General features: G+C 44.0%; 1 long non-coding RNA gene across 6 annotated transcripts in view; it reads right to left on the bottom strand.

Moving 5' to 3' along the window:
* LOC308611360 overlaps positions 1-17,187 on the bottom strand; it is a 180,667-nt gene that overhangs the window by 68,122 nt on the left and 95,358 nt on the right. Inside the window, exon 3 of one of the 6 annotated variants that reach the window (XR_014014859.1) lies at positions 8,780-8,803. The exons of the other annotated variants lie outside the window; for them this stretch is intronic. This is a non-coding gene — a long non-coding RNA (uncharacterized lncRNA). Of the gene's footprint in view, positions 1-8,779; positions 8,804-17,187 lie in introns of those variants that run through there. 6 annotated transcript variants of the gene reach the window in all.

Here is a 17,187-nt window from a genome sequence, read left to right as displayed (position 1 = left end):
GGTGATGGATTTTTAAAATGATAGCAGGTTTGTGGGGCACTGCTGGAGACAAGGCACATTTGTGTCCATGTCCCAGACCGCCTACACCTGCTCCTCTGCAGTATCACAGCTGTTTATTAGACTAAGCTGGGGTCACCAAAGAATATTGAAGTTACATTCAGCTTATTTTATTGCAGAAGGCATGAAGGCACATGCTGTATTTCCATTTGGTTTTCACAAAAATGCATTACTATCTCAATGGTTTGTGAAGTTCACTTAGGCAAAAATTGCAGATTTCGAGGTAGTACTGCATAAACTTTGGTGTTTGTTGAGTCCTTGTCTTCATACTGGAAAGAAGCAAGTCCTATATTGAGTGACTAAATTAGGTGCAGACACCAAGAGAAAACACACACATGCACACACATGAAAGAAAGGATTAAGGAAAAAAGAAATAAACCTGCTCTGGCCTCAGTTTCCAATTTGTAAAATGAGAAAGCCAGACTAGAAGGTTCTCCAAGGTCACTTCCAGCTCTGAGTTTTAGCAGACATCTCAAATTCTGTGCATTTATTAGCCCTTTGTGAGATGAAAAACACAGGTTGTTCTCCAGCAAAACTTTAATTGCAGAGCTTTAATTAGAAAAAATCAAAATACTCTTTCAGATTATGCTTTTTTAATTTTAGTTTTAATTGTGTTTTTATTGTTTCCATATTATTTTAAAAGAGAGATGAAAGCTGCAGTTTGACAAATTGCTACATCCGTCTGCTTGCCGTACAACTGCCCTAGCAAGTTAACTTAAAACAACTTTCTAAAATGTACTTTTAATGAGAAACTTAGACCCCTGAAATTTGTATAAAACATTTTTTTCCTTCAGACTTCTTATAGGGCTGTAGAGTTTCCATACCTCAGTGCCAAGAGCATGGCAGAGGAATTTCGCTCAGCTTAGTAATTACCTTGTGTTAGTCTAGCTCAAAGTTGTTTTTCTCTTAATGGCTTAAGAGAGCCATTCAAATGCTTTGATTCTAGTAATACAAGTTTTAATGGGCAAGGCAGGTGAATGCCCATGTAATGTTTAGCCTATTAAACTGGCCATATCCAAAGCTTATGCAGAGTAAATTCTTACTAGGGACTCTGAATAAGGGCAGATCAATGTGGACAAAAGCTTGAGAAAATAAGAGAGCTAAAGTAAGTCTGTGAATGTCCTTCCTCTCTCCAACTAAGATCCCGATTATAGTGGACATTTATTTTTGCCTTCTTTCATGGCGAGGGGAGAAGAGCTCCCCAAAGTCTCCCTGTGTGCTTCCAGAATGTTGATTCACCCGCAGGCTTCACAGTGGACCATGTATATGAGACCACGGTTTCTCAGACTATCTGTGGTGAAGGACCAGTTTGCTTCATCTCCCACACCCCCATCCACTGTGGACTGGTACTTGTATAAAATATAGTAAAAATGAATCACTGGAAAAATGACACACGAACTATGACATACAAAATATAAGCCTCAGTTTTTATTATGAAATTTAATGACTCTCTCAAATTGCAGTACAAGTTTCTAACCATCCTCAGTTTCTATACTTACCTTTTTTTTTTAACATCTTTATTGGAGTATAATTGCTTTACAATGGCGTGTTAGTTTCTGCTGTATAACAAAGTGAATCAGCTATACATATACATATATCCCCATATCTCCTGCCTCTGGCATCTCCCTCCCACCCTCCCTATCCCAACCCTCTAGGTGGCCGCAAAGCACTGAGCCGATCTCCCTGTGCTATGCGGCTGTTTCCCACTAGCTATCTGTTTTACATTTGGTGGTGTATATATGTCCATGCCACTCTCTCACTTCATTCCAGCTTACCCTTCCCCCTCCCCGTGTCCTCAAGTCCATTCTCTGTGTCTTTATTCCTGTCCTGCCCCTAGGTTCTTCAGAACCATTTTTGTTTGTTTAGATTCCATATCTATGTGTTAGCATATGGTATTTGTTTTTCTGACTTACTTCACTCCGTATGACAGACTCTAGGTCCACCCACCTCACTACAAAGAACTCAATTTCGTTTATTTTTATGGCTGATTGTCTAAACTTATCTTGTTGTAGATGGTAACAAACATGTGGAAACAGGCATTGGTCCACGGACCACACTTTGAGTAGCACTGACCTAGACTAGGCCAGTAGTATTCTCTGGTTCCCAGTAATTATTTCATGGGTGTTCTTATGACCTGAGCTGGTCCCAGTCACTTGAATGTTGGGACTTTGGTTGAGAAACTGGGACAACAATTCTGTTTTTCCTGGCTGGATGCCACCTTGGGACTATAAGAGAAGTGGCTTGAGAGTGAGTCAACACCAAGAAAGCAGAACCAAGAGGTAGCAAGTCAGAAACTGAATCTGCTCCTGTGTTATAGAGAAATAGAAGCCAATAAATTAAAAATTTTGCTCAAGCTAGAATTCATTAGGTTTTCTATCATCTGCAAGAGAAAGAGTCCTATGTGATATAATTTGCATGTTTCCCCCTAACTCTCAGTCACCTTGCCAGTCATCTTTCCAGAACAGAGATCTGGGAATGCCATTCTTCTGGTTATGAAAACCTTAGCTTCCCACTCCCTTGGTCCAGAGTTCAGGCTTCTTAAACTGTCATTCAAAGTCATTCACAGTTGAGTCCCCTTCTTTCTCAGCCTAATTTTTTTTGCTACTCTCATCCTCAGACACATGCGCAATGCTTTAGTGTGACCACACATGCACTTTTATATATGTAATAGGTTTGCTCATGTTCACTTTGGCTGGATTGCACTTTCTCTTCCCACACCCTCCTCTGATTTTCTAAGAATAGGAACTTGAGAACATAAGGTGTTCATTACTTTTAAATGTTAAGCATTATGCATCACCATCATTCCTGCTGACTCAAGGGCTAATTTTGAGAGTGTTGGCAGGAGAGCAAATTGATGCACCCAGACATTTGACAAAAACTGCATTTAGACTCCAAAGCTGTCATTTCACAGGGAGTCTGATATGCTTATATTACCCAAATCTCAGAAAACAACAAACTTAGACAAAGTGTGACTTTAAGTTATTGCAAAAATGAATAAGCAAGAAATGAAAACATATGTCTGCAGCAAAATGTGTACACAGATGTTCCTAGCAGCTTTATTCAAAATAGCTGAAAGTGGAAACAAACCAAATGTTCATCAGCTGATCAGTGTATAAACAAAATGTGGTATATCCATAAAATGAAATATTACTTGCCATGAAAAGAAGTGAAGTGCTGATACATGGAACAACATGGACTAACCTTGAAAACATTATGCTAAGTGAAAGAAGCCAGATATAAAAGGCCACATATTGTATAATTCCATTTATATGAATGTCTGGAATTGACAAATCTATAGAGAAAGTCGATTCGTGGTAACCTAGGGCTGGGGAGAGTGATGAGATTGAAGGGTGAAGGCTAGGGGGAACAGAGTTTCTTTTCTAGAGTGATGAAAATGTTCCCAAATTGACTGTAGTGATGGATGCACAACATTGTGAATATACTAAAAGTCATTGAACTGTACACTTTTTTTTTTTTTTTTTTTTTTTTTTTTTTTTCTTTTTGCGGTATGCGGGCCCCTCACTGCTGTGGCCTCTCCCGCTGCGGAGCACAGGCTCCGGACGCGCAGGCCCAGCGGCCACGGCTCACGGGCCCAGCCACTCCGCGGCACATGGGATCCTCCCAGACCGGGGCACGAACCCGCATCCCCTGCATCGGCAGGCGGACCCTCAACCACTGCGCCACCAGGGAGGCCCCTGAACTGTACACTTTTAATGGGTGAATTATATGGTATGTGAATTATGCCTCAACAACGTGTTTTTTTTAAGAAAAAGAGTTTATAGGAGCTTTATTCATAGGTGCCAAAACTGGGAAGCAAGAAGATGTCTAAGGTGAATGGATAAATCAACTGTGGTACATCCAGACAACTGAATAGTATTTATTCAGCACTGAAAAAATGAGCTATTAAGCCATGAAAATACATGCAGGAACCTTAAATGCATATCACTAAGTGAAAGAAGCCAATCTGAAAAGGCTACCTACACACTGTATCATTTCAACTATATGACATTCTGGAAAAGGCAAAACACTGGAGACAGTAAAAAGATTGGTGGTTGCCAGGGGTTAGGGTGGAGGATGCAGTGAAGAGGCAGAGCACAGAGGATTTCCAGGGCAGCGAAACTACTCTGTGTGATACTACAATGGTGGAGACATGTCACTATACACTTGTCTAACTCACGTAAACTATGGGCTCTGGGTGATAATGATGTGTCCATGTAGGTATGATTGTAACAAATGTCCCACTCTGGTGCTGCATTTTTTTTTAAATTTCCTTCCTCCCTCCCTCCCTCCTTCCCTCCCTCCCTTCTTTCCTTTCCTTTCCTTTCCTTTCCTTCCTTTCTGCTGTGTTGGGTCTTCTTTGCTGCGCGCAGGCTTTCTCTAGTTGCAGTGAGCGGGGGCTACCCTTGGTTGCGGTGCATGGGCTTCTCATTGCAGTGGCTTCTCTTGTTGCAGAGCACGGGCTCTAGGTGTGTGGGCTCCAGTAGTTATGGCTTGCGGGCTCAGTAGTTGTGGCTCACAGGCTCTAGAGCACTGCCTCAGTAGTTGTGATGCACAGGCTTAGCTGCTCCGTGGCATGTAGGGTCTTCTTGGTCCAGGGATCGAACCCATGTCCCCTGCATTGGCAGGCGTAACCACTGCACCACCAGGGAAGTCCTGGTGCTGGATGTTGATAGTGGGAGAGGTTGTGTGTGTGTGTGGAGGGGTGTTGAGGGGGGTCAGATGGCATATGGGAGCTCTGTGTTTTCTGCTCAGTTTTGTTGAGAACCTTAAACTGCTCTAAAAATTAAAGTGTAAAGAAAGAAGCAAAGGAGGGTGAGGAGGAAGGGGGTGAGGAACAGGAAGAGGGCCAGGGTAAGGACGGAGAGGAGGAGGAGGTGACCTCACAAGGCCCATCTCAGTTGGCACCACGTCTGAAATTTTCCCTGCCTCTCTCTCATCTCCCTCCTGGCGGAAGAATTAATTGCTCTTTCATCTGTATTTTCATTGTGTTCTTATTCCTACTTCTTTTATAGTTCATATCACTTTATTATACTTGTTTGCAGGCCTTACTTACTGAACTATGACCTGCCTGAGGGCAGAGGCAATGCCTTATTTTCTTGATATTTCTACTAGAAATACTACATGGTAGAGTTCAATGAAAGTGTGGTGTGTGTATGAACGAAGAACATCTTAAAGCGGCAGTGTTCAGTTCAGCTTTAAAGGATTCTACTCTAGAATCTGTTGTTCTTCAGGATCTTTGGTAACCTAAAAAAAGCTCCCTCTACGTGGCTCATCCCTGGGACCGTGGCCAGGATGTGAGCGAGAGCACTGAGGACATGTGACAATCCTAGACGAACGACTTATCCCTACTGAGTCTCCTCCAATAGGCAGCGTAGTATTCTAGTAGAGCTTTTGGAAAATACTCTTTCTTGGGGATAATCTAACCATGTGCAGCCTGAAATCTGGAACCAGACTTCTGTGTAGTGATGAAGGTCAACTGGGAAGATGTCATTGGGTGGAGAGGAGAAGCTCTCACTCTACTGAAAGCCACCACTGCCACCTCAGGATGGCTGCCTGAAATGCTCTGGTGAGAGCTTTATTACAAGGCTTTGGGGTTAGATATATGTAAAATGTGTGACATGTGTTCCTGGGAGGGATGACATTTTAAGCTTTTATTATTCATTTATACCTTACTGCGAATCATATGTAATAGAGTTCTTGAAAGTAGGTTTTAAGAGGGCAATAGAGAAAACTTACCAAGATACTGGTGCTAAGAATGAAAAGGAAAAGGTACCTAAGAGGTGATAGGATGCCAAAAATAGCTTTTCTTTACTTCCCAAATTTGGCCTCACTTAATGGATAAAGTGAATATTCTCAATCACATAACCACTTTAATTTTAGTACCAGGGCATACTTTTTAAGAAGTCACTTATTTATATTGTTTAAAATAGTAGCATTGAGAATGTGGGAAATTTAGTAGGCAGGGCTCTACTACTTACTTGCTGAACGATCTAAGGAAGTTTCTTCCCGTCTCTGAGCTTCATTTTTATTTACTGATAAAATGGGCACAATAATACCTGTACTGTTTACATCACAGGATGTTTGTGAAAATCCACTGAGATTGCTGAAAGGAAAATGTTCTATAAATTAGACAAATAAATTTATAATTTATCATTGATGTTAGTCTAGGAAGGATAAGTGCTGTGAACTTCTCCTACTAAATACCAATGGAGTTTATTTGTGGTTGGTACAAAAAAAAAAGAAAGAAAAAAAAAGTGCTGTACATTTAGTCCTTTGTTTCTTTCAATTTTGAAGGAGCTCTACCAGGTTCTGAAAAGGAATCTTATTAACATTTTGGGAAAAGCCTTTTTATTGAAACTTCTTGTAAGTTTTACACGCAAGGCACACACATGTATGTAAGAATATCTAGACAACATGTGCCCTTTTAAAAGAGAAAAGCTCTTCTATAACCATCTTCTCCAAGGATCGTTAATTTGTATCAGAAAATTGGAGAGGCATGCAGGGATACCTTCCTAAGGAGCATAAAATGTCTGAGCAGTTATCACCCATAGCATCTGTCCCTTCTCTGATCTATTCCAGAGATCACTTGCCAATTCACAAATGCCATGGGGGACCTCTCCTGTGCGGTTATGTAACTCTTGACCTGTGTAGGGCTTGCCCCTAAAACTGCACCATGAGGTCCTTAAGGACAGAGCCTGCGACTTACAGGTACTGGTGTCTCCTAGTTTCCAGCAGGAAATATTTATTAAATGAAAACTTGGCTGAGGCTGCATATCAAGGTCAGGAGGAAGTGGTGCCTCTTGGCAGATTTTATCCTCAGGGTAGGTTACCTGTTCCTGCATAACTGAAAGAAGACTCTGTGGGTTTGAAGGCTGTCTAACCCTTTCACAGGAGATCAAGTAACTGTGCTAGGCCATGGGTGTCAAATAAAGGGCATCACAGTTTAAGAAAGACATGAGAAATTAGGAGACAGTTCAGAGAACAGCTATCATGAAGATAAAGAGTTTAGAAAGGAAGATGTAGGAAGAGGGGAGGGAAATACTGGGATTATTTAAACCTGACAAGAGGAGCCTGAAAAAAAGCATGGCAGGTAGTTGATTTTCAAACATTTATGGGGATGATTATATAGAGCAGAGCTTCTCAACCTTTGTGGCAAGGCACACTTAAGAAAAGATGATATTTACAGGGCCCACAAGGATAATCAGGTAAGGCTGCTCAAGACTCGATTCTTCTCTAAGGCTTTGACATTCCTGGGTCCCACCGTGCCACCAGAGGACTTAGCACAGCCTTTGGGTAGTGTTATGGACAGAATATTTGTGTCCTACCAAACTCATATGTTGAAACCCTAAGGCCAATATGATATCATAGTATTAGGAGATGGGGCCTTTGGGAGGTGATGGAATTAATGCTCTTATAGAAGAGACCTCACAGAGCTCTCTCACCCACTTTTTCTGCAGGGTTGCTGGGAGAAGACAGCTGTTGACGAACCAGGAAGTAGGTCTCACCAGACACAGAATCTGCTGTTGCCTTCATTTCGGACTTCCCAGTCTCCAGGACTATGAGAAATACGTGTTTGTTGTTTAAGCACCCAGTCTATGGTGTTTTGTTACGGCAGCCCAAACTGACTAGGACAGGGATTTGTGCACATGTTAGAAAATTGATGTCCCCTAGTCAGGGACTGTCTGTATTTTAGGTAGAGTAGGAAGAAGTAGGGTCAAAACAAAAGATGGAAGATTGGAATAAAATGAGAAAACACTTTATTCTTAGATTTGAAAATACCAGATGGGTTTGTCAAAGGGTGCGTGTGTGTGTGTGTGTGTGTGTGTGTGTAGCATGTCCTAAAAGTCTTTATGCAGTTTAAGCTTCACTAACTTCAGAAAAATAAGTGCTACAGACTTATCCTCAAGATCTCGTGAAAGTTTAATTATTTACATTTATTTTATAGTAACTTTAGTTTTGTGAATGTTGAACAATGAAGTCTTCATTTTAATTATTTGAGTCAGCCCCTCTGACTGAAGATGGTAACGGCTGACTGCAACAAAAAGCAAAATTCCCTATTCAACATTCACAAAACTGGATAAAAGAACTTTTAAGTTCTTTAGAACTGGGTTTGCGTAGTGAAAAGATTCTATAGGAAAGATGGATTTAAGGACATATATGATCCTGAGTATAAATGTGTGGGTACAAGCAAAAATTCCAGACAGTATTTCAGACACTTAAGGCAGTGGAATTGGTGAGACCCAAGTCAAGTTTCTATCAAACAGTAGAGGGGACCCAGGTAGTATCTGGGTTACCGATGGGACAAGCAGAAAATTTCATTACTGTAAATATATGAAACCATGAAAGGATGGAGTTGGAAAATAGGATGGCAGGGTAGGGCAGAGGGACCTGGAAGGCCCAGCAGGGGCGGAAGGGGTTGCTGGACTGGTGGGTGGGGGAGGGGCCGTGGACACACCCTCTCCATGTTGTCCCCTCCCCCACACTCAGAAACCCTTTGTGACTCTTCAGTGCTCTGTGATGCAGGCCTGGGACTGCTCAATAACTTCAGTAACTTCAAGCAGCCTTGTGATTCAGAAAACGGAATTCAGAAAATGGAACGCTCTCTCATTTTTGAACAGCTTACTGACCCATGTCCGAGCTGTGACTCAACATCCTTGGATACTGACCCAAACCTCGTCGTCCTGTGCGGGTTGGGGTTGCTTCTTCTGTTCCTGTGGTACCTGGTGCGCTTGCCATTTTCATCTATCTTTAGTAAAACCAAAGACATCCGAAAGGTAAGCAGCCCTGGGTGAGCCCCCAACGGAGATTCTTTATTGTTGTTTCCATTTCTATTCCCACATTTTGTGTGTGTGTGTGTGCATTTTTCTTTAGTAGTTTCTGCTTTATAACAAAGTGAATCAGTCATACATATACATCTGTTCCCACATCCCTTCCCTCAAGCATCTCCCTCCCTCCCACCCTCTCCATCCCACCCCTCCAGGCGGTCACAAAGCACCGACCTGGTCTCCCTGTGCTCTGCGGCTGCTTCCAGTGGAAGCCCATGTCCCATCTGAGTGTTTGGAGGACTCCAGGATAAAATCCCAAACAGTAATTCTGTGGCCCTGGGTTGGGTTATTTAGAGAGTTTGGGATCTCTGCAGGAGAACAGAGTTCCCCATTGCTTGATCATGCCTCACATTCTCATGTCAGGCATCACTCGACAAAGCCTTCCTTTGTGCTGGGCTGATCAGAGCAGCAATGCTGAGCCTCTGACCATAGGCTGGAGCCTGAGCTCCAGGATACAGGGTCCTATCTGAGGGACATGGACGTAACTGTTGGCCTCAGATGCTAGGCCCTCCTTGGGCAGATGACTTCTGACTGAGAATATCAAGTGTGGACCTCATAGTCGAAAGTCCTTCTTTGAGTTTGTCAAAGAAGAAAAAAATTGAAAGCATTTTAAACCTTTAAAATTGATAAAAAGAAGGAACATAAAGTTCTGTTAATTAAAAGAGAGTCATATTATTCATGGATAATGAATATCTGAGTTTCCTAGAGAAGAGTGAGAGAAATGAGCCCCAGCCCTTCATTCTTTTCTTTTGTTCTCAGCATCAGGACAGAGCCAAAAGGAGAAGGAAAGGTGGAACACCAAAAGGTAAGGTTCTGCCTATCCCACCTGAACTCTCCAAGGGTGACCCTTCCTGCCTTTTCCAGGAGATCCAAGGTCTCTGATCTCTGAGGATGTCAACTGCTAGGTACAGTTTCTCTCAGAGACCAGAGTTCTCAGAGGAGAGGCTTGTGGGAAGGCAGTCAGAGCCTGAGACACTTCTCAGATTCCCTGCTCTGCTCATCGCTGGGCATGAAGCAGTGATGGACCTGGGCAATGGGTGTTTCCCAACAGGTGGCCAGGTGAGATGTCAAGACTCAGAACTTCTGTGTCCTGACTTTGTAAAAGTCCTTTGACTTCCTGGATGATCAGATCCCTCTCTAAGGCAACACTGATCTCTGGGCTTCACATGGTGGTTTTGAGCATCACATGAGATAAAATGCATGTGAAAGTACTTTACAAGAAGCAACATACACATGTTAATATCATTGACCATTTGACCTCATCTACTAATTCTTGGGTCTTTCAGAGTCTAATATCCCAAGGGTTTCCCATAAGGGGACTCCTTTATTATCCCTATGCTTCTACCTTCATTACATATAACCCACTCTCCTGGTTTCTCAGGTTGGAGATGTCACCAGACAGAAACAGAGGAGAAAACGCAGCTGATTTCTATTCTGAAAAGGTGACTCTTTCCCCTTCTTTCCTGATCCCCCCTTAGCATGTTCTATGCAATTCCAGGGATTCAGTGCAACCTGCTGTAGTCATGGCAGGGGGTAGCATAGGAATGAGTATGTGATGAAGGCCTTGAGGTGAGGGCTACTGAGCATGTTGTGAACTCATGGATGTGGAGCAATGTGAAGGGGCAGCAGGCTTCCAGTGACCCCACCCCTGCCAGGCCAGCAGGTCCCCCTTTCCTTGTTCTGGTCCTGGTTGCACCTTTGTACTTCCTGTCTTCTGCAGCACCCTGGGCCGGCACGATGACACCACCCGCTTGCGTCAACTCTTATGTCCAGACCCCTTCTGTGAGGTGTGTAATAATGCAACTGCTGAGGTCAGTCGGCTGCTACTCGCAGAGGCCCTGGAAGATTCTACTTCCTCTGTGTCCCCGTTGGCTTCCACAGCTTCTGTGACTGAGTCATCGTTTACTCTGTCCCCTGCCTTCTCAACAGTCCCTCCAAGGGACCTAACACCAGCCTCTCTGCTTGAGCCTACCACACTGCCCACCTCCGTTCTCTCCCCTAACCCAATGACCCCCTTAGCTGACTCTTTTTCACCCTCCCCATTGGGTCATTCTCTGGCACCAGAGCCTTTTCCTTCCTTGGATTCCAAATTCCCTGTGGACTACTCCCCACCCCAACCCCTTGCCTTTCCCCGTCTCCTACCACGTGACACTCAGACAGCAGGTCCTGTTCTCCCACGAGAGGCCACTTTGTCTCCGGATACAGTTTTTTCTCTTGACCCCACCCTTTCCCAAGATATCAACCCCTTATCAGATTTGTCCCAGGCAATGAATCACCCCGATTCTTTTGCTTGTCATCATGCACCACCAGCTCTGTCTGTTTCACCACAGCCAGACTGCACTTTATCTGTCACTCAATCTAAATCAATTGCCATCTTACTGAAGCCTGTTCCTGAGAACTCACTTCCAAAAAGCCCTGGTGTAATGTTCCAGCTAGAGGAAGATGTGGGGAAAGATGTGGGACACAGCCTAGAGAATGGCCCAAAAGATCACCTGTTGAATGACCCAAAGAGCTCTTCAGGTAAGGATCTGGGGTATGACTCTGAGAAAGACCTAAACAGTCAGATGGTGAGTCTCTCAGAGAAAAATTCAAGGGTGTCAGCAAAGAGTCTAAGTCGGAGACAACTTGAAAATGTCCTAAAAGGACATTTGAGCAAGAAGTTGGAGGACATACATGAGGGTCGGCTCCCTGAGACAGTGCGTAATTCATGGCATGCTATCAAGCAAACATTGCTTCTTTCTGTGAAATCCCACACCCGAACAAAACAGAGAAGTTTGCCATCATCAGTGGGTGAGGCCTACCCCCTGAATACCTTCCAGGACCTGACTTTTGTTGATTCCAGTCCACAACAGATGCTGGAAGCCCATATTAAAAGGTTTCATATGAGGATGTTGTGGGCCCTTCCCCGCAAGGTCCTTAAATCCATACAGATCTTTAAATTGAAAGATGCCTCATGCCAGTCCTTGTCTCAAGCCAACTTGCCCTCCTCAACCAATGTGATTTCTGAGGCAGACTCCAAATCTGGGAGCTTCAAGTCCTTGAGAGGAAGCTCTGCATCTCTCCATGGAGACAAAGTGGGAACAACAAATTCAGCCCCTGACCTGGATCGTTCTCTCCCTGCCACCTCACCTGTGGGCAAAGGAGGACAGAGGGTCCTGAGACAACCACGCTCTGATGTCAACCGTGGGCTGGCAGAGGGTGTTCAGAGAATTAAGGATGCCAGACAGACTCGTCTGCCTGTCTCCCTCTGCATCACAGGGAAAGCAGGTCATAGACAGACTCAACTAGCCAACAGATATCCCCAAAAGCTGCTTGCAAAGCAAGCTGGGGCCAGATATGAGCCGAAGCATAAGAGTGTGCGTTCCAGTGATAAAGGAGAAATGCAACGGGGCAAAAAGGTGGAGAAGTCAGAACCTGTTTCAATGCCCAGATGGTCTAGCGAGGTATTCACGGCTGAGGAGCTTGACACTCTTCAATTAAAAACTAGTGACATGTTGGCAACTAGCAAGCCAGGGAGCTCCCAAATGATAAATGTGAATGAGAATAAAGTAGAAACTACCGTGACCACTGGAAGCCCCCCACCCAAATTACCAGTTCCCCAAGATCCTAAATCATTAGACCTTAAAGAACAACTGTTCAGTGAGTTGAACTTTAAACTGGAGAACAGGGAGCATAGCCAGGCTCAAGGTCAACCCACTGACACATCCCTTGCTTCAGATAACTTGACTTACGAGGCCTCACTGACTCATGCCCAGGGTGTCTCAGGTGGGGACATGGGAGCTTCCCAGGTGCTGCATGTCCATTTGGAGGACAGAGGAATCAGGATGGAGCAGCAGCAGGAACCTTGGGTCCCTAAGCATGCCTTAAGGAGGTGCCAGGATAAGAATTTCTCACCAACTGCAAAGAGAGTGAGCCCTCTGGAGCCCAAGGCAGAAGAGCTTGATCGAGGGGATAAAGGGTTCGGGACATCCCAACTTAGGAGGAAGAGTTTCCCTACTCAGGAGATGGTACTAGAGAAGACACTTGCGAGCAAGTCTTCCCAGATCCTATCACAGAAGGGACAGCCTCTTCCTGAAGGCCATATCAGAAAAAGAATGAAGCACTTCTTGCAATGGCTTTTTTCTGGGATAAAATACAAAAGGCAAGAAGATGCCCAGGAAAAGGGCAGCCCCATATCAACTGTGCAGAACAGAGGCCTAGTTAAAAGTAGAGCTGCCTTGACTGGGACAACTGAAGCTCAGAAAATCGCGACAGGCATCAGGAAGTTCCTAGATGAGAAACCGGGGTGTCAGTATGCAATGGATGTCACCTACTCTCAAGAGCCCCTTCCTTCCCCAGTGCAGATTAGGAAAACTCAGCAAAAGGTGCAAGTGCAGGTCTGGACAGAGCCTGTCCAGGGGCATCCTTTCAACCACAGGGCTCCCTCCTGTAAACTGACAAATATCAAGTCCTTCCATCAAGAAGCTATCTTTGCTGGCCAGAGTTATCCTCCAAGTAGTACAAGACAGATCAGAGATAAGAAGAGACACCCCCAGAAAGTTGTGGCATTCAAGGACCAGCGACTGTGTCACAAACATCCCCCACCAGTGTCCCACAGGGAGCCTGTGCCCCATCCAAGCCCCACCCGCAGGCGTCAAGCTGGCCAGGCACCCACCACTGCGCTCAGCACTGCTGAAGGCCCTGTGTTCAGACATCTGTCTCTACTGTCTAGACAGAAAACACTGCCCCAGAATTTCCAGGGATGAAGACTTCCCATCCAGAAATAACTCCTTCCTTGTAGAGATGATTGATTCTCCCCAATAAATATTTATCTAATAATAGTGTATCTTTTCTGTGTACTGTGTACTGTGTTGGGGGCATGGGTTTTGGGTAACTCAGGGCTTATGTGTAAGGGAAAGGAAGGAGATAGTTCAGCTCTTACTGACTGCTTCCTTTGGCTTTGGCTAAAAGGTGACCAGTCCTCTGGAGTTCTTGCTGAGAAATAGATATTGTGCCCCTTCTACCCCGGCCACCACCCCCGCCCCACCCCAAAGCCCATTTCCTCCCTGATGCAATTTGAGGAGGTGGGCTTTGTCTTCTGCCGCTTAGCTTAGCCTTACTGAAAATGTATAGCAGCCCACATATCCCCCCTCACTGAATGTTTTATATCCTTTAGAGAAGTAGGGGAGATAGGTCTTTTATACCTGAGGAGCGTTAAGTACAGGTATACTTTCTGAAAATAATGCTGAAGAAGAAATAACAGCTTAATCATTATTTAGAACTCAGTGACCAGAGGCTCCTAGAGGGGGCTGAACCCTGAATGGCACTATTTGGGCGGAGGTGCTGCTCTACTGGACCCTGGGCTACTTGCCGTAGGGTCCAGGAACAGCACAGCAGCTGCTTAAGAATCTGTTATGTGGGTCATGTTAATGTATCTGGAGAGCATACTTTAAACTTGACATGGAGGTTTCCTTACTAGAAAGGCACCCTGGGGAAGTGGTTCCCCTCCCGGGATATTTTTTCAGGCTGCTCAGTTGATGACTGGTTTTTTTTTTGCAGAGGAAAAACACCACTCAGCTGTCAGTGGTAGGAATGTTGACCAGGCAGCCACCTACCTCCCAGGGTAAAATACAGCTGAGAGTAAGCAAAAGATGTCTTAAAGTGAGTGGGAAAGAAAGAAAAAGTGAAGGGAAAGAATGTCCTTACTGGTGGAACAAAGTTCATGCCTCATCATTCCCATATTCTGACCCTGTCCTGCTCCCCCATTCCTCAATCTGATCCAAGCACCATGTCCTTGAGGCTGACCAGAGAACTGCACGGCACACTGATGCCTTATATCAAAAAGGCATGGGGGTGTCTTTGAGTACTAAAACAGTATCTCCAAGGATGTCATCAAGATGGCATCCCCCTCTTTGGGGAAGGTGATCATGGTGCTTTCCTTCCATCTATGCTTGATGGGAATATACAAGATACTGCCCTTAGTGTGTACAGTTCACCAATCAAGATGAAGGTGCCACCACTGATATTAGTAGCCTTGGTGGAGCCGTGGTACACCTCCCCAGGATACCTGCAGCTCAGGAACCAGAGGTGAGTCCTAGACTATGCACTGGGGTTATCAGACATTTGGGGGCTTACCATGGACCTCCTGTTTTTGGCCAAGGCTGCACACATACCCACCCTTACAGTGAGGTCTAGAGGGAAGGCAACTCTAGTTGTACAGACTGGGACTCAAAAATAGGGTGAGTATCCTAGAGAGCACCTGAGGTAGTTTTTTCCAGAAAGACTTATGGATACTGGGTGTTAAAACAAAAAAACAAAAATAGATGTCCACTACAGCCTTCTCTCACTACTTTTATTTTCTTATCCAGAGTTATGACATTGATCCTACAATATCTGAAGCTTATGGTCACACAGAGAAGGCAGATTCCGTGGAGCCCCCGGGAGAGGGACAAAAGGTGGGAGGGGGCCCAGGGTGGGGAACATGAAGAGGTGAGGAGTGGTGGAGGGCTCTAACCTCCATGTGGATAGACCTATCAGTAACCCAGCTTCCCTGTTCCTACATCATCTCATTTTTACTTCCATTCCAGTGCAGTCACTGCCACACTGTAGAGCTTATTACCAGGAACACTTCTGCCATCTGGAATAATACAGTCTGACATTCCACCCTTTGGCCTCATCCTCCATCCTCCCAGCTTATATACTACTTGTTAATTTTTCAACTTTAGGTCGTTTTTCCACTTACTCTTCCTCTATCCACCAAGCTCTTGTTTTCTTTTTCGCTCTCTCCAAGGTAGGCTTGGTGGTCTATCAGGTGAGCAACATTTAAAAAGCTCCACTACAAATAGGTCCCATCCAATCACCTTTAATCCTTCCCGTCTGGCAAAATCCCCTATCTCTGCCTTTTCCAGAAATACCTTCCCATAAGTAGCTGATGACTATTGGATTAAATCTCACAATCAAGTCTACTGATGCCATGATAAATTCAGCCCTCATGCTACCTGGAAATAATGCAGCCATTCCACAAATTCTTATTCCATGCTTACTAACATGTGAACAAAACAAATGGAACTTAGGTCACTGTTTCCTTAGTCCATTTTCTCTCCAGTGCTACTCAAATCTATTTCAAATCTCCTTCACTTTTCTCAAATTTAGGCCATCTCCACTTGCTCAGCAGATGTGCCAAACCACCATTCACAGAGGAACTAGAAGTCATGAGATGGGAAATTTTCATCAAAATCCTTAAAAAAAAAATTTCCCATTCCTCCTTTCCTTCTTCCTTCCTGTTATATGGAAAGAAGTTTCTTTCCCAACGTCAAAGGAATTACACTTCCTGAAATTTCCTTATTGAGAGATAGCTAAACTCTAGTCTTGATGGACTGATCACCCTGGCCAGGTATCCTTTTGCTCCCTCCCTCTCCTTATGAGTCACTCTACATCTTTTATTATTTTTAAAGCTTTTTAGTAAAAAATGTTTAAACATGCACGAAAGCAGACAGAACAATGTAACCTCCCATACACCCCTCACCCAGCTTTCACAGTTATCATTTGGCATGTGTGCTACATCCCATCTTTTACACTATGATTAAAGTGCAAAAGCCCATTTAAACACCTTGTCATCTATCTCTTAAGACATATGCTATGTGCCCATGTCAGAGCTCTCACATTTCTTTGATACTTATCACCTGTGGTACACAGTTATTCACAACAGATGTACACAGCATTGGTGACAAAAAAGCATTGTGCTTTAGAGGCTCTGGCAATCAGTTCTGCTCTGCCTTTTAGTAAACCCTAAGGAGTCATTTGAATGAATTCCTCCCTCAACCCCATATAAGAAGTAATCTTACAGGTCAAATTCAGTGCACAATATTGCTTTCCCTTAATCACACAGTAACTATAACATGCAGAGAGAACAGAAGTAGTAAACTGGGCATGTTGATAAAGACTTGACATTACTATATGTGTTTTCAAATATTTACAAGAAAATATTTTTCCTGTCACATAGTTAAAATGAGCTATTGTGTTCCGAGTTAAACACAGTAGATAAAACACACTTGTTTATCTTCTCTCTTTCCCCAAATGACATTAAAAGCAAGAGTAGATGAAAAAAAAAAGTAAGAGTAGGTGAAAAGAGGTTCAACATCTCTAGCCATCAGGGAAATGAAAACCAAAGCCACTATGATATAACACTTCACACACACAAGAATGACGAGAAACACAAAGTCAGATTAAAACAAGTGTTGGTGAGAATGCGGAGAAACTGGAACCCTGATACACTGCCTGTGGGAATGAAAAATGGTGCAGCTGTTTTGGAAAACAGTCTGACAGC

Source organism: Mesoplodon bidens (assembly GCF_964165515.1).
Source record: "Mesoplodon bidens genome assembly, contig: HAP1_SCAFFOLD_72, whole genome shotgun sequence".
Taxonomy (NCBI): domain Eukaryota; kingdom Metazoa; phylum Chordata; class Mammalia; order Artiodactyla; family Ziphiidae; genus Mesoplodon; species Mesoplodon bidens.
This window is presented reverse-complemented; position numbering and strand designations above follow the sequence as displayed.